General features: G+C 46.0%; 1 long non-coding RNA gene across 1 annotated transcript; it reads right to left on the reverse strand.

The window, feature by feature from the left end:
- Window positions 1-17868: 17868 nt before the first annotated feature.
- LOC147965401 (uncharacterized) lies at window positions 17869-23039 on the reverse strand. The gene is made up of 3 exons (XR_015608325.1): window positions 22565-23039; window positions 19652-21811; window positions 17869-18773 (listed from the first exon to the last, which is right to left on the reverse strand). It is a non-coding gene; the product is annotated as an uncharacterized LOC147965401 (long non-coding RNA).
- Window positions 23040-27636: the final 4597 nt, after the last annotated feature.

The raw sequence follows: 27636 nt of genomic DNA on the forward strand, positions 1-27636 counted from the left end.
TCATGCATCCGAGCATTTTCCCCGTTGTCCATTTTGCATTCCGGCGCTCCTATCTCTTCCGGTGTCCCTTTCTACCTCTTTTCGTGTGTGGGGGTTAAACATTTCTGTATTGGACCGAGAATTGTCATGCAGCCTTGGTTTACTACCGGTAGACCGCCTGTCAAGTTTCGTGCCATTTGGACTCCGTTTGATACTCCAACGGTTAACCGAGGGACCGAAAAGGCCTTGTTTGTGTTGCAGCCCAACACCCTTCCAATTTGGCCCAAAACCCACCAAAAACACCTCCATCGTCTAGAGCGTTTGATAACAATTGCGTGGACGAAAACCGCACTCCATTTGGAGCTTCCTAGCTCCCCCTACCTCTATATATAGACCTTCCCCGAAATTTTCGGATCTCTTCCCCGAAACCCTAGTCTCCCTTCTTCCTTCGCGCGACGGACAACGTCCGCCGGCGCCGGACGTGTCCGCCCCGCTCCCCCAGCCACTCTCCTCTCGCCACGTGGCAGCTCCTGCCCCGCCGCCGCCGAAGCCCGCCGTGGCCCGTGGCCGGCCCGCCATCGCCCGCGCACGGGCCAGAGGCGCCCGCCCGGACTGCCTTCGTCCGCTTCCTCGCGCGCCGCCCCATCTCCTCCCTCGCCGACGGCTGCCACCTCGCTGGCGACCACCGCCCTCGCTGCGCCCAGCCGCGACTCCGGCGAGCCGCGCCCCGCTGCCCCGCGCCGGCGACTGCATCGGCCACCTCCGCCGTCCTCCTCCCGCTCCACTCCGGCGGCTCCACCGCCCGGATCCGGTGCCAAGCTACTCCAGCGAACCCCGACGACCTCGGCAAGTCCGGTGAACAGTGATCCCCGGCGAACCTCGAGAATCGCGCCAGATCCAGATTTGGATCGGGAGACGGTTGTCTTTTTCCCTACAAACCCTAGATTTTTTGCAAACTTTGGCATGTCATAACTCTCTCATTGTAGATCCAATTCGTGCGTGTAGCATATCAAAATATTTGTCTCGACGAGTACATCATTTCATCTCATTGCATCATTTTCATTTGACCTCATATTGATGCCCGAAATGCTGTTGGAAGAGGGCTATGTGATGAATTTGTCAGATCTGTTTCATCAAATAGCTTTTTGTCATTTTTTCCATGATTAATGTCTGCATGCTATGACCCTGAGCTCCACATGTGTTTTGTTATATGCCATGCCATCTTTACAGGGGTGATTGCCGTGTTTTTTTTGATATTTGTGGTGACTAGCACAAGCTTGCAAAGTAGCGTAATCGGTAATGCTGATTTCTGGGACTTAGAATTTCACCAAGTCCTTGTCCTGATTTTGTTGTTATGCCATATGTTCATGTTGTTTCCTAGTGATCCGTGCCAGTTTTGAGGATGATCAGTAAGGATGTTTTGTTAACATTGTGGTTCTCTATCCATCCATGTCTTTGTTTGCAAATATGGAGCACCCAAGCTTGAGTCAATCGAGCTCTACTTTTGCTATAAAGTGAATCCTGGAAGATTGTTGACATGTTTAGCGATTTTGCCGAGGATGTTGCTATTGATCCGTGCATGCTACGTTATTGTTGTTGCCATGTCTAGCTTCTATGCTATGTCTTCTTGATTGGTGTATGCTTGGTTTGTCATTCCAAGCTCTGTAGTGAGTGCATCGAGCTTGTAAACATGCCTACTCGTTAACTGATTTGCATGCTCTAGTTTTTCACTAAGTCTGAATCTGTTTATGTTTTTTGCAATGTTCACATGCTTGCAATTGTATTTTCTGATCCCTTTTGGCACAAGGTTACTAAGGGACTTTTGTTAAGTGCTTTGAGTAGCGTCCTTCCATGCCTTGCTTTGCCATGTTAAGTCCCTATAGCATGTAGTTTTCATGCTCTAAAGTGTGCTTCCTGATGATAAATTCCAGACTTGTGTTAATTTCACAAAGTTTGAAACCTGTTATCATTTGCTCTTTTGCCATGCTTGTTTGAACCTGTTATTGGGTCCCTGCCATGTATTTTGTTGTCATGTTTGAGTGTTGTAGCATATTTATATTGATGCATTTAGTTGGCTGCTTGCTGATTATCGCAGACCGGTGCCATATTTGTTTTGCTTGCCATTTCCAAACCGTGCATCCGATTGCGGTAATCTTTATATCGATTTCAACCGAAATCACCTCACCTTTCCAGTGTCACTCTTGTATTTCTAAGTTGAGGCTAGATTCAATCATTCCTTGTCAAATCATGCATATGCATCACTTATCGCATCCCGCATATCATGCCATGTTTGCATCATGTTGTTTGAGCATTGCACGTGGTTGATTGTGTTCCATTTGCTTGTTGTTCTTGTTATGGTAGAGCCGGGAGTTGAGTTCGTGTACGAGGAGCCCGTTGAGTTCGCTTACGAGGATCAAGTCAACTCTAACAACTTTGCAGGCAAGATGATCATACCCTCGAAATCACTTCTATCTTTGCTTGCTAGATGCTCGCTCTTTTGCTATGCCTATGCTACGATACCTACCACTTGCTTATCATGCCTCACAAATTTCCATGTCAAACCTCTAACCCACCATGTCCTAGCAAACCGTTGATTGGCTATGTTACCGCTTTGCTCAGCCCCTCTTATAGCGTTGCTAGTTGCAGGTGAAGATTGGAGATCGTTCCTTGTTGGAACATGTTTATTGTTGGGATATCACCATATTATCTTGTTATCTTAATGCATCTATATACTTGGTAAATGGTGGAAGGCTCGGCCTTTTGTCTAGTGTTTTGTTCCATTCTTGCCGCCCTAGTTTCCGTCATATCGGTGTTATGTTCCCGGATTATTGCATTGCTTACACGGTTGGGTTATAATGGGAACCCCTTGACAGTTCGCCTTGAATAAAACTCCTCCAGCAATGCCCAACCTTGGTTTTACCATTTGCCACCTAGCCTCTTTTTCCCTTGGGTTTCTGGAGCCCGAGGGTCATCTTTATTTAACCCCCTCGGGCGAGTGCTCCTTTGAGTGTTGGTCCAAACTAGAGCCCTGTGCAACGCCCCCTCGGGGAAACTCAAGATTTAGTTTTAGTTGTATGGAGCGCTCATCTGAGTGTGCCCTAAGAACGAGATATGTGCAGCTCCTATCGAGATTTGTCGGCACATTCGGGCGGTGTTGATGGACTTGTTTTACCATTGTCGAGGATGTCTTGTAACCGGGATGCCGAGTCTGATCAGATTTTCTCGTGAGAAGGAATATTATTCGTTGACCGTGAGAGCTTGTGATGGGCTAAATTGGGACTCCCCTGCAGGGTTTCGAAATTTCGAAAGCCGTGCTCGCGGTTATGGGCAGATGGGAATTTGTTAATGTCCGGTTGTAGATAACGTGAAACTTAACTTAATTAAAATGAATCAACCGCGTGTGTAACCGTGATGGTCTCTTCTCGGCGGACTCCGGGAAGTGAACACAGTGTTGGAGTAATGCTTGGCGTAGGTTGTTCTAGGATCACTTCTTGTTCATAGTTCTTCGTCCGTGCTTTGCGTCTCTTCTCGCTCTCATTTGGGTATGTTAGCCACCATATATGCTAGTCTCTTGCTGCAGCTCCACATCATACCTTTGCCTTACCTATAAGCTTAAATAGTTTTGATCGTGAGGGTGTGAGATTGATGAGTCCCCGTGACTCACAGTTTACTTCCAAAATCAGATGCAGGGACCGATGATACCGCTCCAGACGATGCGCTTGAGCTCAAGTGGGAGTTCAATGAAGAGTCTCGTCGTTACTATGTGTCTTTCCCAGATAATCAGTAGTGGTGCCCAGTTGGGGTGATCGGGGACTTTGTCGCATGTGGGGGTTGATCTTTATTTTGGTACCGTAGTCGGACCATGAGTGTATTGGATGATTGTAATGTTATTCATGTATTTGTGTGACGTGGCGAATGTAAGACAACTATGTACCTTTTTCCCCTTCTATCTATTTACATGGGTTGTTGTGAAGATTACCTTACTTGCGACATTGCTTTCAATGCGGTTATGCCTCTAAGTCGTGCTTCGACGCGTAGGAGATATAGCCGCATTGAGGGTGTTACAAGTTGGTAATCAGAGCCTTCCCCGACCTTAGGAGCCCCCTGCTTGATCGAATCGTTGGCGTTGTTGAGTCTAGAAAAATGTTTTGAGTCATTTAGGATTTTATATATCGGAGAGTTAGGAATTCTTTTTACTCCCCAGTCCCTTCATCGCTCTGGTAAGGCATCCTGACATAGAGTTTTGACTCTTCTCTTCTCAAATTTCACTAACCTATTTTAGGATCATGTGGATATCTTGGAATCGTTCCGATTGATTTGTGACGAGAACATTGTTCTTGGTGCCTCCTGTCATTTAGGGGTTGTGGCAGTGTCCCAGGGAGTTGAGCTCCGAGGTGTTGTCATCACAATTTTATCGTTGAGATTCTGGAATACCTGAGTTTCGCCGACATCGAAAATCTCTTTTATGCAGTTGTTGGTGAGATAACCTCGACCCCACCCAGTACTGGGGCGGGAGTTCGGGAGTATTGCCATAACTCGTATAACAGATGCTTTTCGAAGGTTGAGGTAAATGATTTCCGAAGGTTTCTCGGTTATGTGTTGAAGGATGGATACAGCTGGATGTATGATTTGCTAGATTTGGGTGAGATATTGTGCTTCCCCTATATCCCCAACACCTGATTGCATAACCGGAAAGGTTCGGGAGTTTCATAGGTGGGAATTCTTGTAGCTCTAGTTCTTGTTCCGCGGATATTTGGTTTGGGATTGGGTAATCCTCACCAAGTATTTGTTCTTGTTCCGTACCTTGTTGTTTTTCTTCTACCTCAATTCTAAGTGGCTTCTCAACTTATGGATATGTGACCATTTCAATTGGAATGCATTCGTTCATTTTGTTCGGATGTGAAGACTTTATGTTGCAATTTCAACCCGTTTGTTTCAGCTTCAATATTTGTCTGTCAAGTTGCTAATGGATGTCAACCTCTTCAGGATGGCTCCTCCAACGCGCACGACTCCGAATCCTGATCCGCCACCACCACCTCCACCTCCGGAGGTATGGCAAGCTGTGATGGCCGCTACCAATGCAAACACGCGGCTGATCATGCAACCTCTTCAAGAGCACAACCAAGGGAACCAGGGCCATGGCAACAATCAGAATCAATTTACTACACTTAACCAGTTCCTTCCTAACCAGCCAAAGACCTTCAGCAATTGTGTTGAGGCAACAGACGCTGATGATTGGCTCGTGGACATATGCAAGCATTTCGAGTGCAGTAACATCAGGCCTGAGGACTTTGTCAAGTTCGCCTCCTTCCAACTCAAAGACCAAGCTGCAGAATGGCTTCAACAGTACAAAGATTCCAGAGGAGGCCGTGTGATTACCTAGGATGAATTCCGTCAAGACTTCAAAGCTCATCATATTCCTCAGAGTGTGGCTAAGAGAAAGCGTGAGGAATTCCGCAACCTGAAGCAAGGCACTATGTCTGTTTACCAGTAGAACATCATGTTTCAAAAGCTCGCCCGTTTTGCTAAGCAGGACATCCCTGACGAGAAGAGCATGATATATCAGTTCACGGGTGGTATCAAAGAAGAAATCCAGCTAGCTATCGTCCTCTTTGAGCCCAAGAAGTACGATGAGTTCTACAATATGGCAATGAAGCAAGAGACTGCTCAACTGAAGTGCGATGCTTCCAAGAAGCGAGTCAAAGATGCAACTCCTTCTTCCTCAACTCAAGTGGCTAAGCAGCAAAAGTATTGGCTTCCTCCTGCTCTGTTCCGTCAGCCTTATCAGCAGAAGAGCAAAGGTGGCAGTGGATCTTTGCACCCACCCAACCCTAGCTTTCAGAACAAGACTTCGTCTCAAGCTCCAAGATCAAGTGCTCCGTATCACCGTCCGCTCTCGGAGGTCACGTGCAACAAGTGCCAACAGAAGGGTCACTATGCCAACAAATGCTTCAATCAGAGGCGTCTCCCTCCTCCTCCTGCTGTGAGATCGGCAAGTACAGCTGTGGTCAAGCATAACCCCAAGCACGCCAAGGTCAACATGGTGAATGCAGCTCAGGGAGAGGACTTGTCAGATGTCATCATGGGTAACCTTCCTGTTAACGATGTTCCTGCAAAAGTTCTTTTTGACACGGGAGCATCGCATTGCTTCATTTCTAAACCTTTTGCATCAAAGTATGAGTGCGATTATCAGCATTTTCAAAGACCTTTGCAAATCGTGTCCCCGGGCAAGCAAATGACAGCTAATATCCGTGTCCGGATGTTACTATCACGTTGGGCGACTACAAATTTCTAGCTTCTCCTATTGTTCTGGGCGACTCGGATATCGATCTTATTCTTGGAATGGATTGGCTTTCTAAGCACAAGGCTAATCTTGATTGTGCTGCCAGGCAGATTCAATTGACTCATTCGTCTGAGGATGTAATTGTCTTTGCCGCTCGTGATGATACAATCCGTCTGTTTTCTCTCAATGAGAAGGACGAACTAGATGCCATCTCTCAAATTCCAGTCGTTTGCGAATATCAAGACGTCTTTCCAGAAGAGCTTCCAGGAATGCCTCCGCACCGGCCAGTTGAATTCGTCATCGATCTTGAGCCTGGCACGGAACCTATTTGCAAACATCCTTACAAGCTTGGACCTAAAGAGTTGAATGAGCTGAAGAAGCAACTCGATATTCAAGAGCGAATTGGTCCCATCCGACCTAGTTCTTCTCCGTGGGGTTGTGGAGTTCATTTTGTGAAGAAGAAGGATGGAACGGACCGACTTTGTGTTGACTACCGTCCATTGAACAAGAAGACTATAAAGAACAACTACCCACTTCCCAACATCAACAAGCTGTTTGAACAACTCAATGGTGCTCAAGTGTTCTCCAAGCTTGATCTCCGTACGGGCTATCACCAGATCCGAATTCGTGAGCAAGATATCCCCAAGACAGCATTCAGAATAAGCTATGGTTCATATGAATACACTGTCATGTCTTTTGGCCTTGTCAACGCTCCTCCAACTTTCTCTCGCATGATGAACTTCATCTTCAACCCCTACACAAATGACTTCATCTTGGTCTACCTCGATGACATTTTGGTATTTTCCAAGAACAAGGAAGATCATGCCAACAACTTGCGTTAGGTGCTGGATAAGCTCAGAGAACATCAGTTCTACGCCAAGTTTTCAAAGTGCGAGTTTTGGCTCGATGAGGTTCTCTACCTTGGACATATCATCTCTGCCAAGGGCATAGCGGTGAATCATGAGAAGGTGTCTGCAATTGTAAATTGGGAACCACCTCAGAACGTGAAGCAACTCCACAGCTTCCTTGGGCTCGCAAGCTATTGTCGAAGCTTCGTTGAGAACTTTTCAAAGATCGCGAAGCCTCTTTCCAACATTCTCCAGAAGCATGTCAAGTACGTTTGGTCTCCTGAATGTGACATCGCTTTCAACACCCTGAAAGAGAAATTAGTCACTGCTCCAGTTCTGACTCCTCCTGATGAATCCAAACCGTTCGAGGTCTTCTGTGATGCCTCTCTTCAAGGTCTTGGTGAAGTGTTGATGCAAGAGAAGAAAGTTGTGGCCTATATTTCTCGCTAGTTGAAGCCCAATGAAAATAACTACCCCACTCATGACCTCGAGTTGGAGGCAGTTGTGCATGCTCTTTTGATTTGGAGACATCTCTTATTGGGAAGGAAAGTGGACATCTTCACTGACCACAAGAGTCTCAAGTACATCTTCACTCAGCCTAATCTCAACCTCAGGCAGACTCGTTGGGTCGAAATGATTCAAGAGTATAATCCGAGTATCGAATATACTCCAGGCAAGGCCAATGTAATTGCTGACGCATTGAGCAGGAAGGCTTACTACAACAGTCTGATTCTCAAGCCTACCAACCCGAGCTTTGTGAAGCTTTCCACAAACTCAATCTGCTAGTTGTTCCTCAAGGTTTCCTTACCAACCTCCAAGTCTCTCCTACTTTGGAAGATCAGATTCACGAGGCTCAACTTCTTGATGCTATGGTGAAGAAGGTGAAGATTGGGATTGCCAAGAGTCAATCCAAGTACAAATGCTATCGCCTTGATGACAAGGATAGTCTCTTCTTCGAGGATCGCATTGTTGTGACTAAAGGTGACCTTCGTAAAGTCATTATGAACGAGGCTCACAATTCACTCCTCTCCATCCACCCTGGGAGCACGAAAATGTACCAGGACCTCAAGCAGGCGTATTGGTGGACTCGAATGAAGTGTGAGATTGCTCAGTTCGTGAATGAATGTGATGTCTGCAGAAGAGTGAAGGAAGAACACCAACGACCAGCTGGTCTCCTCCAACCTCTTGCCATTCTAGAATGGAAGTTTGACGATATTGAGATGGACTTCGTTACGGGATTTCCAAAGTCCAAGCGTGGCAATGATGCTATATTCGTTGTCATCGACAAACTCACTAAAGTGGCTCATTTCCTGCCTATCAAAGAGTCTATCATAGCAGCTCAATTGGCAGAGCTATATACCTCTCGGATTGTCTCTCTACACGGCATTCCGTAGTTGATTTCTTCAGATCATGGCAGCATCTTCACCTCGAAGTTTTGGGATTCTTTTCAGAAGGCCATGGGCACCAACATCCGTTTCACCACAGCTTTTCATCCTCAAACTAGCGGCCAAGTCGAGCGTGTCAATCAGATTCTTGAAGATATGCTCAGGGCTTGCGTTATCTCTTTCGGTATGAAGTGGGAAGATTGTCTTCCATATGCCGAGTTTTCCTACAACAACAGCATTCAAGCGAGTTCGGGCAAGGCCCCATTTGAAATTCTCTATGACAGGAAGTTCTGTACTCCTCTTAACTGGTCAGAGACTGGTGAACGTCAACTTCTCGGAAACGACTTGATCACAGAGGCAGAAGAGATGTGCAAAGTCATTCGTGATAACCTCAAAGCAGCGCAATCGTGCCAGAAGAGCTACTATGATAGTAAGCATCGTGATTTGGCTTTCGGGATCGGAGACCATGTTTACCTCCCCGTCTCTCCAATGAAAGGTACTCGTCACTTCGGTATCAAAGGGAAGCTTGCCCCTAGATACGTGGGTCCTTTCAAGATCGTCAGCAAGAGAGGCGATCTCGCCTATCAACTCGAGCTTCCCTCCAACTTTGCAAATGTGCACGACGTGTTCCATGTCTCTCAGCTCCGCAAGTGCTTCAAGACCCCTGGCCGCACCGTCAACTTCGAAGACATTGATCTCCAAGAAGACCTTCCTTATCGTGAGCACCCAGTTGCTATTCTGGATGAGACTGAGCGCAAGACTCGCAACAAGTCAATCAAATTCCTCAAAGTTAAGTGGTCACATCATTCCAACCATGAAGCCACCTGGGAACGCGAGGATCACCTCCGTTCTGAGTACCCGGCGTTTATCCAGTCCTAGATCTCGGGATGAGTGGAGTGGTGGAGTGTTGTAACACCCCGGATGTAATTTACCTTATCTGTATCCCAACTCTTGCCGTTTCCGGCCTAAGTTATTTCATTTCATCGTTGTCGGGTTTTTTTCTCCTTGTGTTGTTGTCTTTGTCATGCATCTCATATCATGTCATCATGTGCATTGCATTTTCATACGTGTTCGTCTCATGCATCCGAGCATTTTCCCCGTTGTTCGTTTTGCATTCCGGCGCTCCTATCTCTTCCGGTGTCCCTTTCTACCTCTTTTCGTGTGTGGGGGTTAAACATTTCTAGATTGGACCGAGACTTGTCATGCGGCCTTGGTTTACTACCGGTAGACTGCCTGTCAAGTTTCGTGCCATTTGGATTCCGTTTGATACTCCAACGGTTAACCGAGGGACCGAAAAGGCCTCGTTTGTGTTGCAGCCCAACACCCTTCCAATTTGGCCCAAAACCCACCAAAAACCCCCCCATCGTCTAGAGCGTCCGATCACGATCGCGTGGCCGAAAACCGCACTCCATTTGGAGCTTCCTGGCTCCCCCTACCTCTATATATAGACCTTCCCCGAAATTTTCGAATCTCTTCCCCGAAACCCTAGTCTCCCTTCTTCCTCCGCGCGCCGGACGTGTCCGCCCCACTCCCCCAGCCACTCTCCTCTCGCCACGTGGCAGCTCCTGTCCCGCCGCCGCCGAAGCCCGCCACGGCCCGTGGCCGGCCCGCCCGTGGCACGGGCTAGAGGCGCCCGCCCGCGCCGCCTTCGTCCCCTTCCTCGCGCGCTGCCCCATCTCCTCCCTCGCCGGCGGCCGCCACCTCGCTGGCGACCACTGCCCTCGCCGCGCCCAGCCGCGACTCCGGCGAGCCGCGCCCCGCTGCCCGCGCCGGCGACCGCGTCGGCCACCTCCGCCGTCCTCCTCCCGCTCCACTCCGGCGGCTCCACTGCCTGGATCCGGTGCCAAGCTACTCCGGCGAACCCCGACGACCTCCGCAAGTCCGGTGAACAGTGATCCCCGGCGAACCTCAAGAATTGCGCCAGATCCAGATCTGGATCGGGAGACGGTTGACTTTTTCCCTCTCATCATAGATCCGATTCGTGCGTGTAGCATATCAAAATGTTCGTCTCGATGAGTACATCATTTCATCTCATTGCATCATTTTCATTTGAGCTCATCTTGATGCCCGAAATGCTGTTGGAAAAGGGCTATGTGATGAATTTGTCAGATCTGTTTCATCAAGTAGCTTTTTGTCATTTTTGCCATGATTAATGTGTGCATGCTATGACCCTGAGCTCTACATGTGTTTTGTTATATGCCATGCCATCTTTACAGGGTTGTTTGCCAGGTATTTTTGTGATATTTGTGGTGAATAGAACAAGCTCGCAAAGTAGCGTAATCGGTAATGCTGATTTCAGGGACTTCGAATTTCACCAAGTCCTTGTCCTGATTTTGTTGTTATGCCATATGTTCATGTTGTTTCCTAGTGATCCGTGCCTGTTTTGAGGATGATCAGTAAGGTTGTTTTGTTAACATTGTGGTGATCTATCCATCCATGTCTTTGTTTGCATTTATGGAGCACCCTAGCTTGAGTCAATCGAGCTCTACTTTTGCTATAAAAAGTGAATCCTGGCAGATTGTTGACATGTTTAGCGATTTTTCCGAGGATGTTGCTATTGATCCGTGCATGCTATGTTATTGTTCTTGCCATGTCTAGCTTATATGCTATGTCTTCTTGACGGGTGTATGCTTGGTTTGTCATGCCATGCTCTGTAGTGAGTGCATCGAGCTCGTAAACATGCCTACTCGTTAACTGATTTGCATGCTCCAGTTTTTCACTAAATCTGAATCTGTTTATGTTTTTTGCCATGTTCACATGCTTGCAATTGTATTTTCTGATCCCTTTTGGCACAAGGACACTAAGGGACTTTTGTTAAGTGCTTTGAGTAGCGTCATGCCATGCCTTTCTTTGCCATGTTAAGTCCATGTAGCAAGTAGTTTTCATGCTCTAAAGTGTGCTTCCTGATGATAAATTCCAGACTTGTGTTAATTTCACAAAGTCTGAAACCTGTTATCATTTGCTCTTTTGCCATGCTTGTTTGAACCTGTTATTGGATGAATTAGCCGTAGCTCATTGTTCATCTTTTGTCAAGCTTCATGAGTGGATCCCTGCCATGTATTTTTTTGTCATGTTTGAGTGCTGTAGAATGTTTATCTTGATGCATTTAAATGGTCACTTGCTGATTATCGTAGACCCGTGCCATATTTGTTTTGCTTGCCATTTCCAAACCGTGCATCCGATTGCGGTGATCTTTATATTGATTTCAACCGAAATCACCTCACCTTTCCAGTGGCACTCTTGGATTTCCAAGTTGAGGCCAGGTTCAATCATTCCTTGTCAAATCATGCATATGCATCACTTATCGCATCCCGTATATCATACCATGTTTGCATCATGTTGTTTAAGCATTGCACGTGGTTGATTGTGTTCCCTTGCTTGTTGTTCTTGTTTGGGTAGAGCTGGGAGACGAGTTCGTGTACGAGGAGCCCGTTGAGTTCGCTTACGAGGATCAAGTCAACTCTGACAACTTTGCAGGCAAGATGATCATACCCTCGAAATCACTTCTATCTTTGCTTGCTAGATGCTCGCTCTTTTGCTATGCCTATGCTACGATACCTACCACTTGCTTATCATGTCTCCCAAATTGCCATGTCAAACCTCTAACCCACCATGTCCTAGCAAACTGTTGATTGGCTATGTTACCGCTTTGCTCAGCCCCTCTTAATGCGTTGCTAGTTGCAGGTGAAGATTGGAGATCGTTCCTTATTGGAACATGTTTATTGTTGGGATATCACCATATTATCTTGCTATATTAATGCATCTATATACTTGGTAAAGGGTGGAAGGCTCGGCCTTTTGCCTGGTGTTTTGTTCCACTCTTGCCGCCCTAGTTTCCGTCATATCGGTGTTATGTTCCCGGATTTTTGCGTTCCTTACGCGGTTGGGTTATAATGGGAACCCCTTGACAGTTCGCCTTGAATAAAACTCCTCTAGCAATGCCCAACCTTGGTTTTACCATTTGCCATCTAGCCTCTTTTTCCCTTGGGTTTCCGGAGCCCAAGGGTTATCTTTATTTAACCCCCCGGGCCAGTGCTCCTCTGAGTGTTAGTCCAAACTAGAGCCCTGTGCAGCGCCCCCTCGGGGAAACTCGAGGTTTGGTTTTAGTTGTATCGAGTGCTCATCTGAGTGTGACCTGAGAACGAGATATGTGCAGCTCCTATCAGGATTTGTCGGCACATTCGGGCGGTGTTGCTGGACTTGTTTTACCATTGTCGAGGATGTCTTGTAACCCGGATGCCGAGTCTGATCGGATTTTCTCGGGAGAAGGAATATTGTTTGTAGACCGTGAGAGCTTGTGATGGGCTAAGTTGGGACTCCCCGACATGGTTTTGAACTTTCGAAAGCCATGCCCGCAGTTATGGGCAGATGGGAATTTGTTAATGTTCGGTTGTAGATAACATGAAACTTAACTTAATTAAAATGAATCAACCGCGTGTGTAACCGTGATGGTCTCTTCTCGAGCGGAGTCTGGGAAGTGAACACGATGTTGGAGTAATGCTTGGCATAGGTTGTTCTAGGATCACTTCTTGATCATAGTTCTTCGTCCGTGCTTTGCCTCTCTTCTCGCTCTCATTTGTGTATCTTAGCCACCATATATGCTAGTCGCTTGCTGCAGCTCCACATCATACCTTTGCCTTACCTATAAGCTTAAATAGTCTTGATCCCGAGGGTGTGAGATTGCTGAGTCCCCGTGACTCACAGTTTACTTCCAAAACCAGATGCAGCAACCGATGATACCGCTCCAGATGATGCGCTTGAGCTCAAGTGGGAGTTCGATGAAGACTCTCGTCGTTACTATGTGTCTTTCCCAGATGATCAGTATGGTGCCCAGTTGGGGCGATCGGGGACTTTGTCGCATGTGGGGGTTGATCTTTATTTTGGTACCGTAGTCGAACCATGAGTGTATTGGATGATTGTAATGTTATTCATGTATCTGTGTGACGTGGCGAGTGTAAGCCAACTATGTACCTTTTTCCCCTTCTACCTATTTACATGGGTTGTTGTGAAGATTACCTTACTTGGAACATTGCTTTCAATACGGTTATGCCTCTAAGTTGTGCTTCGACACGTAGGAGATATAGCCGCATCGAGGGCGTTACAGGGTGGACCCGACGCGTGGAGGCAGAGGAAGCAAAGGCGACCTGAGGTCGCAGGTGACCAGGGCGGCGTGGTTCCGTAAAGCAGATGCAACAGCGGTCTGGAGGAGGCTGAAGAGGTCGGATCCGGGGACGAGGCCGGAGGAACTTGATCCCAGCGACCACGGAGCTTCCACGGGTGGCCATGGCGTCTCCCACTCATTCCCTGTGAAGAGACAGAGAGGGTGAGACAAGAGAGATGAGAGATTTCGAGAGAGAGAGAGAGATAGAGAGAGCGGAGCACGGGGAGAAAATCAAGAGAAGGCAGGGGCGCGGCTGGCTGGGGCCTCGGGCCCGAGGAGAGGTAGCCAGCGAGGAGTGCCCTGCTCGAGGTGGTTGACGGGGAAGATGGCGCGTGGTCGAGGAGGTTGTGCCCGTGGTCACCGGCGTGGCGAACGGCAGCCCAAGGATACGAGGCCAAGCGCTCCTTCTCGGGCACAAGCGAGGAGGGGGCCGCGGGTAGAGGAGCTCGGGCTCCTGCATGATTTGGGCGGCGGTGGTGGTGGTTGGCAGCGAGTGGAGGCCGAGGGGACTTGGATTGGAGGCGCAGCCACTGATTGGATGGGGATGGATCCTGAGGTGGGCAATGAGTGCGGCGGTGGCCGTAGGGACAAATCCCCTTGAATTTAGGGTTGGGGCAGATTTGGTTAGGGGGTCATCTGCTATAAATAGCATATGGCCTAGATGGGGCTTGGAACAAATTTGATCATCGGATTGCGATCGGACGACCAAGAATAAAAGGTTAGGGGAGTCCAAATAAGAAAAAAGGAGATATTTTAGGGATGTTTGGGGATGATTCAGATCCATCGGTAACGACAACCCGGGTCAGGTTCGGGTAAGTTTGGGACATGCGCGAGGGGTCGATGCACTGTGCAAAGAGGGGTTAGGCGAATGAGGTCAAGTGTGTCGTTGGACTGAGAAGAGAGAGGAGGAATGCAACCCGGCAACCGTTTCCGGAGACCAGAAACATCCGACGATAGACCGGCTTTAATGTCGCTAAAGCTAACCGTTGGGGCGTCAAACGGACTCCGAATGCGATGAAACTTGGCAGGCGACCTAGTAACAACATAAAAACACCGCATGCCAAGTTTCATCCCATTCCGAGAACATTTTCGGGCTACTTCTAAAATAATATTTCGGACGTGTCACGGGCGCGTGCGAGTGTGGACGGGCTCAGAACGGCCAACGGAAAGAACTGGGAGACCCGGACGGATGCAAGTTTTGAAAACATGATGATGCAATGCACATGATGACATGGCAAGATGCAACACGTAATAAAAGACATGGCAATGAAGGCGAATAACTGGAAGACACCTGGCGCATCGGTCTCGAGGCATTGCAACACTCCACCACTACAATAGGATCTCGTCCCGAGATCAATGTTGGCACTAGAGAGAAACGGAAGAGGAATAGAATAGGTAGAACCAAGTTTCTTCTTGTACAAACAAGTGAAACTAATGAACCTTGAGAGGTTAAATAGTTGAAAGAAGAATACAATGGAGATGAATGAGATTGTGAACACTCCGTTTGCTAAGAGGAACATGGGATACGACGAGAACCAAGAGGTTAAGTGACAAGATAGATATTGAAACCATTCCGGTTAAAACAAGATAGAGAAGGAATAAGATTGATATAATTTGGGCAGCACTCTGACTGAAAGGAGAAGGAAAACTTGATAAGATGAAAAGAACTTGAAGAGATGACACAACACTCCGGTTAAATGGATAAGCATGAAAAGAACACGATCCTCACAATTCGAGATGATGAGTGAAGAGAGCAACATCACAAAGCCTCCGGAACAAATAATAGAGGATAGATCATTGAAATAAAAGAATGGAGAATAAAAAGCCAACTACTGCCACAATTGAGTTTGGAAAGCACCCTTCCAAGAAGGTTATAACGGAGTTGTTGGAAAACCAACAACAAAACGAGTAATCTTGTAGTGGTCTTATGGAAAACTTCTCAAAATTATGAGGTGAAATTCTGCCACCGAAAACAATGATTGATAGGGAACAATGAAGAGATGAAAAAAACTTCTTCACCGAGAGAGAGAGATAACATGGATCATTGATAAGCACCACAATAGCAACATTCCTTAGGGAAGGCTTTAGGTGAAATATGACACAAGATAACTCCAACGAAGAGAATAATGGATTTAAAATACCTCATTCTTGATAACTTGTGAATCATGATACACGAAGGGAAATTATCACGAATGACATAACACCACCTCAAAATATAAGGGAGAAGGGATTGAACTTTGAAATGCAAGATGAAGAATACTTGAGCTCCTCTGATAAGAATCTCGATGAACACTTCGAGAAGGAATTAAATCCTTGATGAACCATCATGTAGAGCTTCCATGAAGAACTCCGGTAAAATGAGAATGATAGAAAGAAAGAGAAGTTGAAAACACAAGGTGAATCCTTGCAATGATTTAGATGGAGCTTCGCGACGAGATAATCGAGAGAGCTTGGATCTCCGAAAATAAAAGATGAACAACTCAGAACCGAGAAATTGATATGATGAACAACTCCAGAAAGAAAGATGAATCACTTGTAATCAAGAATTTACTCATCATCAACAATCTTCGGAAGAAAAGAATTGAATCGCCTCGAGGAAATAAGAATAAGACCTATTGTATGCTTATCCTTCATCAAATTAAATTGATGACAAGCAATGGATTTGGCATACTACTTATCCCCATTAAAAAGGATTAAAGAGAGATATAGCGCAAACTTGAGAAGGTCTTGATGGAACATCGGTAGGATTTGGAAACAACGAATGAATTGATACGATAACGAAGGAAGAGAAATCTTGAACGAACCACCGTAAGAATTGAAAATGAACATAGCAAAGGCACAATTCACCAGGAAGAATTGGAAAATGAATGAAGATACTTGAGGGAATTTAGATACATGAGAACGAATAGATCATGAGCTGACTAGAGAATACTTGAGCGATGCATCGGTTAGATTTAGAGAATGAGAGCTGAAAGCTGAGAATGAATAAACCTGAAATGATGGCCTTTGGAGAATCAAACTAAAAATACTCCTGAATTGCTCTGGAGGGGTGAAGATAATTCTCACAATCGAAAACAATTATGAGAGGATGGCATCAAGCTTGAACCATGAATCTTCAGGAGAATGGACCAAGATTTAGGAGAAATCTCTTCCTCGGTCTTCTGTGTAGAGAACGACAATGAGAAACACCACCCTGAATTGTTGAGATACTCCGGAATAATGAAGAATATAAAGGTTGGATCAACAATTAAAAGAATTTGAAAGATCTTGGAGAAAGACATATGACTGATGATAATTCATTCTTACATCAAACTTGGAAAGAATTTGAGAGTAACTCCGAGAAAATAGAGGAGTCAGGTAAGATCCTGGGAAAAGACCTGTGGGTTAGGGCCCACTGAAAAGATACATCGTTGAATGATTACTTGAAAGGGAAATTGCACTGATTGAATTGAATGGCTTGAGTGAGATAACATCCTCAAAATAACTTGAACGGATTGAGAATGGAAATGCGAATCTTCCGAGATATCTTCAACACTCCGGATATGAACTGGGAGAGGTGAATAAATAAGAGAGCTTTGGATAAGAAATTCACATGGGAAAATATGTGAAACAAAAGGAAGAGATATGATCAACACCGAAGCCTGAAATTAATCCACCGGAGAAGAAAACAAGTGAAGAGTGACGACTTGAAGCTCCCTTAGCATCTTCATAAGAAACACCAGGTAAGAACATTGAAAAAAAAGAATGAAGCGACTTCAAAACAATAAAATGGATACTTGATTAAGAAATATGAGTCCTTGAAGAAAAGGGTGGGAGCGCGGGAAAACAAAGGCAACTTGGGTGGATGGAACAAACACCGTTGGGAAAACTAAGAGGTGATCTTGCAAATGTTGAAATGACCGGATCCACTTGACGAGAAGTACATCAGTTGGAGAAAATTGACATGACCATCTTGATGATCAAGAAAGATTAGTATTCACATCGACATATGAGAACACCGCTTAGAACGAGTATGCAAAGCGAGTATGCAAAAAGACTGGCCTCAGCATTTCATCAAAGCGTTCAAATTCTCCATCATCATTTTTTAGTTGACTTAGGTGGAAAAGGCATTGATTTTTTAACCCACGGTTCTCTTTCTTTACCGTGTTTTCTAGCCATAAAGTCTCTGTTATCAAACCTTTTATTCTTAGGTTGTGGGTTATCAGGATCAACAGGTGGTTCTATCTCAACATCATTGTCTGGTTCTTTATTATTATTAGGTTGAGAGTCTTCATGAACATCAGCATTATCTTTTTCATTATCACTAGGTGAATGTTCATTTCCAGACAGAGTTTCAGCAACAGAGATAGAAGTTTCATTATCATTATGAGGAGGTTTTTCTATTTCAGGTTGACTAGAAGCATGCAAAGCCCTATCACTTTTCTTTTTTCTTTTTAGAGGAAGTGGTGTAGTTCCTTTGTGAATCTTGTTCAATTCTTTTTGGGTGTCCCTCGGGATAAAGTGGTTCCTAAGTCAGTTTACCTCTTCTTGTTGCAACTCTAACAGCAAAGTTGTGTATATTATTATTCATTTCATCAAGAAATTCTCTTTGAGATTTAGCAACTTGTTCTAACTGAGTTTGTACAATAGAAGCATGCTTTCCAACACCTCTAACATCATTTGAGATTCCAAATAACAAGTCACTCAAGCGAGCAATCGTATCAGAATTGTATTTCAATCGTTTCATAACATTTGCGTTGAAGTGATCTTGTTTTCTAATATAGTTTTCGAACTCATAAAGGCATTGGCTAGGGTGCATATTGTGAGGATTGTCATTATCATTGAATTTCATACGAGAATTTACCTCTACGACCTTAGGAAATGGTGGTGTATTCCATGTATTTCTCGAAGAGGAGGTAAATTTTTAACATCCTCAGCTTTAATACCTTTTTCCTTCATAGATTTCTTTGCCTCTTGCATATCTTCAGGACTGAGATATAATATACCCCTCTTCCTCGAAGTAGGTTTAGCTGGTGGTTCATGAAGAGTCCAATCATCATACTTTTTCAATATATTATTCAATAATTCTTCAGCTTGCTCAACAGTTCATTCCTTGAAAACACAACCAGTACAACTATCTGGGAAATCCATATAAGCATCGGTTAGTCCATTGTAGAAGATATCAAGTATTTCATTTTTCTTAAGAGAATGATCTGGAAAAGCATTAAGTAACTGGCAACGCCTCCCCCAAGCTTGTGGGATACTCTCTTCTTTAATTTGCACAAATTCAAATATTTCCTGCAAGGCAGCTTGTTTCTTATGAGCAGGAAAATATTTTTCCGAGAAGTAATAATTCATATCCTGAGGACTACGCACACAACCAGGAGCAAGAGTATTGTATCGAGCTTTAGCATCACCCTTTAATGAGAAAGGAAATCATTTGAGAATAAAGTAATAGCGAGTTTTCTCGTCATGAGTAAAAAGGGTGGCTATGTCATTCAACTTAGTAAGATGTGACACAACAGTTTCAGTTTCATAACCATGGAAAGGATCAGATTCAACTAACTAATTAACTTTGGGTCAACATAGAATTCCTAATCCTTATCATCAATAAAAATCAGTGAAGTAGCAAACTTAGGATCATATTTCATTCTAGCATTCAGAGATTTTTCTTTATACTTGCATAATAATTTCTCTAGATCATCTCTATCCTTACAAGCAAGAATATCTCTAGTTGTCTCCTCATTCCTAACATAACCTTCCGGTACCTTAGTCAATTCATATCCAGGAAGACTAGTTCTACTAGGTGTTTCAAGAGATTCAGTTTCAAGCTCATCATCAGATTCAACAACATCATATTGTATTACTCTAGCTATTTGTTTATCAAGAAATTCACCAAGGTACTAGCATCATCAATAACTTATGACATATCAGAATTGATAGCATGTGGTGGTGTTGCAAGTTTCACTTATAACAGAAGGTGAATCTAAAGCAGAACTGGATGGCAGTTCCTTACCTCCCATCGTCTTTGAGGGAAAAATCTTAGTCTTAGCATCCTTCCGATTCTTCATAGTGATAAATTGATAATAATCCCAAGTGACTCAACAAATATAGCTATGCTCCCTGGCAACGGCGCCAGAAAAAGGTCTTGATAACCCACAAGTATAGGGGATCACAACGGTTTTCGAGGGTAGAGTATTCAACCCAAATTTATAGATTCAACACAAGGGGAGCCAAGGAATATTTAAAGGTATTAGCAGCTGAGTTGTCAATTCAACCACACCTAGAGATTAATTATCTGTAGCAACGTGATCAGTAGCAAAGTAATATGATAGTTTTGATAATAGTAGCAGTAGAAATGGTAATGGTAACAGTGATAGCAGTAGTTTTGTAACAAGTGTAAAAGTAACAGCAGCACTAGTAACTTAGCAAGAACAATATAGGAAAAATTCATAGGCATTGGATCGGTGACTTGTTGGATGATATTCATCATGAGACAGTTATAACCTAGGGTGATACGGCACTAGCTCCAGTTCGTCAATATAATGTAGGCATGTATTCCATAAATAGTCATACGTGCATCTCTACTACTATTAAACAAGCAAACATATTCTTCACTATGCCCACCCGGTTAAACGTACACAGGTCGAACAAGACAAATTACCACCCCAGGATCAGGCATCTAACCGTCCACATAAAAGTCAGACCTCCCCTGTGTATGTTTAGCGATTTACATTAGCGGACGAAACTCTGCCATCGACGATCGAACAGTTCCACCCCCCCCCCCAGCAAAAAAACAGACAGTTCCACCCATTGCATTCGCGTCCAATCAACTACAGAAAATTTGCCATAATTAACGGGAATTAACATGTCTGCCTCACAATAAATTGCTAAACTTACGGGAATCAGCTCGATCTACCTGCCTTTGCCAACCAAGACGTACGTCGTAGCCGCCCAGCCTCTCCTGTGCCATCGCTGCCATGTGTAGCGAACGACGCCCGTGATGACGCGCTTCTGGCCAATGCAGGTGCAGACTATCCTCTTGCACGCAATACGTGGCCAGTTCCATCCCAGTTAATCTCGATGTCTTCTTTGATGTCGCCGTTTAGACGCACACTACAGTCAGACATCGGTGCCGCCAAGCCACTGTTGTGCCCTCGCCGCCCAGCCACTGTTGGCCATCGCTGCCTTCCACAGTCGACGACATCAGCGCCGACGAACTCCTCAGGCAACGCACCTGCCTGCACCTAAGGAACATGGTATGATTTTACAGGATATTCAATTGGGTTAATGTGATGGGGCCGATCAATTCCTGATTTTAAAGGAAATTCTATTTAACATATATGTGCATACTTCATTGCTTCCCCAATCCCTGTCAAATTTGCATCTTTATAACAATGCTCTTCACTCTCAAATTTGCATATTTACAATAGTGTGATGATGAATGCATCAATTTTGTACAAACCATAATAGATCTACTTCATATGACTTCAACATGAATTTTAACATTGCATCAAACTGGAGCCGTCCATCATATTGTTTTAACAGTATAGTGCTCGAATCGGTATGACTGAATGAATAAAACCCAGTAAGTATGATCTATTTGTAACTTGGTCCAATATAGTGGAGAAGAAAACCTAGTCCAAGAATATGCATTTTCCTGTACACAAATATGGTCATCTTCTATTATCAAATTTGCATATCAGATGGCTGTAGGATAAGTATTGCATGATAAACAACAATATGAAACAAAACATATAGGCTCGGAAACAGTTTGGATTTTACAAGAGAAGATCTACTAAAGTAAATTTAGGTAGAATCAACAGCAGAGCTAGGATTTGGGAACGGGGTAGTCCTCCTCCAAAATTATGTTGTTTCTATTAAAGAGACGCTCTGATGTATCACCTTTGTCTAACTGATGCATTCAACAAATAACTGGTAAATTCAGAAATTATGTAGTAAGTACTTGATCATTTTGGCCAAACCAAATCCAAGACTATCATGAAGTAAACCTGTCAATTACTTGTTTTGTACAACGCTCAAAAGCTTCGGGTTGATGTATATGGCAGGCAGGTATGCCTCCCCATTCCCATCTTTGTGTTCAAAGTCCCAAAAATTTAGGATCGAACAAATTCCCTAACTCTTAGATGGTCTTCAATATCCATTTCTTGTAAGCCTGCAAACACACTTCTGATATAACCGGGGGTCTGGGACAACCAAGAAATATATCTAAAAGGTTGTGCTACATCATGAATATCACTTGTGTAGCTGCCGTAAGTAGTACTGAAGATGCCAGAGATGTTTATGGACTTCTAATAAAGCAAGTTATTCCAAGAAAAGGAACTCTTGAGGTGATAAGCTCTTTTAGCCAACCACCGTCCTCTATATGACAGCCATAGCATCATCATTATCCTACATTATCAATTATTCACTCTTCAACCTGTATTATCCTAGAGTCATACATACTTATCCTACTATGCTTCTCTTGATCCTCTTTTATTTGCTATAAAGCTCGCATTTGGGAACTTCTAAAAACATGCTTTCACTTTTCAAAAAAGAAGTAACTTTCTTTGGCGGGATGAAGCCAAATCAACCTCATCCGTCTTCGTCCCTAGCGCCCCCAGCCACCCAGATTTTAAATCTACCTATCAATCAACTTTATCGCAGCACGGTTGTCTCAATAATATTAACTAACTAAAATCCCCACTCATAACAGTTGCTGCAACCAAGTTAAGAATGTCTAGTCGAACAACTTCCAATTTTTCTCCCTGATTCTAAAATGACTCTCATGCTTAAACTAGACTACTGAGCTACCTGTGTATATTCAGGAATGGATAGAAATTAGGAATTAGCAGAAGTGGGTAATGGGGAGTATCTCAAATCAGAAATAAGCATATATGAAAGCCAAAGTGGGGAGTAGATCGTCTACCGGCACCGGCTTGCACTTGCAGGGGACCAGTCACCGCGGCACTGCTGCCGCACATGGGCATTGCAGGGCGCAGCGCAGTCCCACGCACAGGGTGGTGGGAGCCGCCGAGGAGCGAGATGGAAAGGAAGGCACCAGCCGTGGAGGTTGCGACACATGATTACCACAGCCCCCGATCTGGTGGAGACAAGTCCCGCGCCTCTGCGTCGGCCTTCGTCCGGTGCCCAGCGACCATACCGAGCTCGAGCGGATCCTCGGGCACTCTGGCAACCGATTCGACGAGAAGGGGCTGAGAAGAGTGGGAAGAGTGCGAGACCTTGCGCCGGCGGTGGGGACGAACCGGAGGGGCGGCTTGAGGATAGAGAGAGAGAGAGAGAGAGAGAGTTCTGGGCTTGTGGCCACCATGGAATAGGGAGCAGTGGGGAGACAGTGAAGGGATAAGGGAAGGTAGGTGATGAGGCAAGAACTGAGAGGGGGCGTCCGGTGTGTCCTTTTCTTTTACCTTCTCTTTTTAATTGGTTTTTTAGCCTTTTTGTCAAGTCAGATATAGCATCCGGTGTTGTCCAATTTAGTTTTTTTATCAATAGATGAATTGAATGATATTTCTGCTTCCATACATTTATTTTAACGGTAAAAATGATGTCTGATGTGCACGAGGTATATATATTTACACAATAGCTACATGTCAGTCGCCTGACTTTCGAATTCGGGTCAGTCGATTTTGTTTGAAGGGAGAAACAGGCGAAGAGGAGGAAGAAGTTCACCAGAGGGGAGGAAGAAGCTTGCTAGCAAGCTACCTCATCATCTATCTTAAAGTAGGGGTGGGTGAGACAGCACGACAGTGGTGGGGGCGGCAGCACAGCAATGGTGAAGATTCCCGGAGAAAAAACAGGCGAGGCCTGGGGCTAGAGGGATGGCCGAGGGCGGCGGCGGCACAGCGGTGGGAGGACGTTCCAGGGAGGGCCGAACGATGGTGGTTGGCTGTCCGGCCGGTGGTCCGTGGGACGGCTGGGAGAAGAAACTATAGGAGGTAGAAGAAAGTCCTGAGGCTGAACAAGGGATCGTGTTGTTCATTTTGCATCGGATGGCCGGGAAGAATCGACTGCCCAGTTTAAATTTCTAGTCGATTTACACTTGGCCACTCCCATATTTTTATGTGTGTGTGCCCTTATTACATATAAATGAGTACAATTTATGTGTTAATGGAGACGTGCGTTGCACGTGCACACTTACTAGTATGGAAAGAACTTGCTTGACATCTTTTGTCCTACCCTCCCATTCCAGTGGGGTCCCATTGGAAACTAAGGGATATTAAGGCCTCCTTTTAATAGAGAACCGGAACAAAGAATTAACACACGGTGAATACATGAACTCCTCAAACTACGGTCATCACCGGGAGTGGTCCCGACTATTGTCACTCTGGGGTTGCCGGATCATAACACATAGTACGTGACTATAACTTGCAAGATCGGATCTAGAACATGGATATAATGGTGATAACATAAACGGTTCAGATTTGAAATCATGGCACCTGGGCCCAAAGTGACAAGCATTAAGCATGGCAAAGTCAAAGCAACATCAATCTAAGAACATAATGGATACTAGGGATCAAGCCCTGACAAAACAAACTCGATTACATCATGAATCTCATCCAACTCCTCATTGACCAGTGAGCCTACGAAGGAATTACTCACTCCCCGTGGGGAGCATCATGGAATTTGTGATGTAGAAGGGTTGGTGATGACAAAGAACGAAGATCCCCCTCTCCGGAGCCCCAAACGGACTCCAGATCTAGCCTCTTGATGAAGAATAGGAGGTGACAGCGGCTCTGTCTTGTGGATCACGATAATTCTTTCCTGCTAATTTTTTTCCTGGAAAAATAGGATTTTGTAGCGTCGGTTTTAGGGTCTATGGGGCCACCAGGTGGGGATAACCCACCTGGGCACGCCAGGAGGGGGGGCGCCCTTGTGGGTTGTGCCCACCCAGGTGCCCCCTCTGGTAGTTCTTGGCTCCAGAAATTCTTGTTTATTGTATAAAAAATCCTCCCAAAGTTTCGTTCCATTCCGATAACTTTTACTTCTGCACAAAAACAACTCCATGGTAGTTCTGCTGAAAACTGCGTCAGTCCAGGGTTAGTTTCATTCAAATCATGCAAATTAGAGTCCAAAACAAGAGGAAAAGCATTAGGAAAAGTAGATACGTTGGAGACGTATTGATGTAGTATAGAACCCTAATCGCCCAATCTTTCACGAAAGGAGTGGATCCCATGATGAACACGAAGAACACGAGGGAGAACACGAGGGGAAACATGAGAGGAAACACGAGAAAATCACTCAATCAACAAGAAATAGTCACACATATGCTAGATCCTCGAGTACATAAGAGATCACATGATCCAAATCCAACAAGGGACGATACAATGGGTAGCCGGTTCTTCTCCGTGAGGAGGTCTTGAATCCACAAGGGGATCTTCCTGTAAAGGGGTCTTGAATCCAAAGCGGATCTTCTCTGAAGAGGGGCCGCGGTCTCTCTCAAGGAGTAGATACGATATGGATGAGTGAAGCTCTATCTCACAAATGAGCTAACACAATGCTAACCCTAAAATGTAGGTGGAAGGGGAGTATATATAGTCTAAGGGGAGAAGGGGTACATGGGCCTCCGCCTAGATGCACTGCACGCAGGCAGGGAAGGCCGGATGTCCAGGCGATGGGCCGGATGTCCGGGGCTTCACGGGGAGCCAGATGTCCGGGCTGGCATGCTGGATGTCCGGGCTAGAGGAGCTAACTTTGTTGCTCTCTGTTTGGATGGTCCCGGATTTCTGGGGGCGAGGCTGGATGTCCGGGACTTGGCGAGGCGCCGGATGTCCGGGGTTGACGCCAGATGTCTAGGGTTGACACCGGATGTCCAGGGCCTGTAGCACTTGGCGGCTAGGAGGCTGTTGCTATAGGGGTCGTCTCAAGTGGCCGGATGTCCGGGCCTGGGGCCGGATGTCCGGGTCCTCGAGCTATCTCCGTCTTCTTCCGTCATCGCTTCCGCGCACGCTTGGCCTTGGTCCTGGGGTTCTCCATGGTCTCCTCGGGTGTACCTGAGTATGCACAAGGTCCGCGCTTGAAGTAGCATCCATGTCTTACATGCGGAAAGGGAAGATTCAGAAAAGAGCGGGTTCACCATAGGTCCAAAGGCGTATTCTTGAATGTACATGGGGATGATCGTAGGATGCTCCGCATCACGTATCATAACCCAAACCAGGCCCATCCTGGCATTCTCAAGACGGGGTCGGCAAGAGTTCATCGAAGGAGTCTCAGAGAGTATGAGCTTGGGTTCACAAACCCCATAAATAGGCACCACTGGCTTGGGACCTGAAAGAAGCGGGCACTCGGCTGCATTCTTCATCTTAAGGCATATATCATAGAGCTCCGTAGAGCACCCCACTACAAAATGACACGGCTTTCCTCATCTGTAACAGTACAACTTTTCTCTCCGGGCCTTTGCTTGCATTGCCGGCATCAGATTGCTCGTTCATTTTTTCACTAGCCGGAATGTTCGCCTCCATCGGTGCTGTGACCTCTTCCAACTGCGCGATCACCAGAGCCTGCACCGCTGCTAGCACAGCCCTGGGGAGAACCGTCAATGCATGAACCCCATCTGCTGTAGTTACGCTAGGAGTCACAGCCTCCGGCGGCACCGTGGCTCTCAGCACCACCGCCGACGCATCAACAGTGGGAGGATCATGATGTGGGGGACGGTATCGCCTCGGTGAAGGTTCACGCAGCGTTTTGCGACCACCAAACCTATCGGACCGGCCACCATCGCCAAGTCCTCCATGATGGGCTCGCATCCTGCCACGGTGAGGAATGTATTTCTATGACCTTGCCGGTCCTTCGACGAAGCTGCCCTACGGGCCATGAAACCTGCGACCGCTGCGATTGCTACCGGTGTAGCCACGCCCACCACCCGAAGAACACCCCCAGTAGTGGTTATCTCCATAAGCTCCATATCCATTGTTACCCCACTAGTGTCCATACTTGGCGTTCCAATTCGACCAACCGGCGACGCTGCCGTAGCTGCCTTTGCCAGAAGTCCTGCCATGCCCGAAATTGGCATTTGGGGTTTGTGGCGGTGGCGGAGGTTCATTACTGTGCTTAGCTCCCGCCTGTGGCCGCGATGCCGTAGCTTCGGGCGTCGTCTTTTGCTGCGATGGAGGTAGGCCATTCGCGCGCCGAGGAGCCATCAGCGTTGCATCGTATGATCGATGATCTCCGACCATCATTGACGTCCAGAGTCTCGACGCCTTTCCTTTCCCAGCCGATCAAAAACCAGGGCTCGCACGAAGCGGTCTAACCCTAGCAGTCGCCATGCTGGGTCTGGCCGTACACCCCCCTTCATGATCTGTGGGCGTGGTGCAGATCAAGCCCGCTACCTAATCCAAAGCGGACTCGGTGCCGTTAGGAATCGCCCCCTGAGACGCATTCTCAGAGTTCGATTTGATCTGGGCCGCATGCCCAAGGCCCAAACCCCGCTTCTCTACACTTATGCAGGAATGCATAGCAAAGTCGGTTGCAAAAAGCCCAGCAGTGGCGGGCAAGCCTCTCAGGGGTGCCCACTGATACGTCCATTTTGCATCATGCTTTTATATTGATATTTATTGTATTATGGGCTGTTAATACATATTATGGTACAATACTTATGCCTTTTCTCCCTTATTTCACCAGGTTTACATGAAGAGGGAGAATGCTAGCAGCTGGAATTCTGGACCGGAAAGGAGCAAATCTGAGAGACCTATTCTGCATAGCTCCAAAAGTCTTGAAAATTATGGAGAATTATTTTGAAATATATAAAAAATATTGGGCGAAGAAATACCAGAGGGGGACCCACCAGGTGGCCACAAGCTTGGGGGGCGCGCCCCTAGGGCTTGTAGGCCCCCTGGCAGGTCTCCGGTGCCCATCTTCTGCTATATGGTGTCTTTTGACCTGGAAAAAATCATAAGGAAGCTTTCGGGATGAAGCGCCGCCATCTCGAGGCGGAACCTGTGCGGAAGCAATCTAGTGCTCCAGCAGAGCTGTTCTGCCGGGGAA

Source organism: Triticum urartu, chromosome 6A (assembly GCF_056163025.1).
Source record: "Triticum urartu cultivar PI428250 chromosome 6A, HENAU_Tu73, whole genome shotgun sequence".
NCBI classification, from domain to species: domain Eukaryota; kingdom Viridiplantae; phylum Streptophyta; class Magnoliopsida; order Poales; family Poaceae; genus Triticum; species Triticum urartu.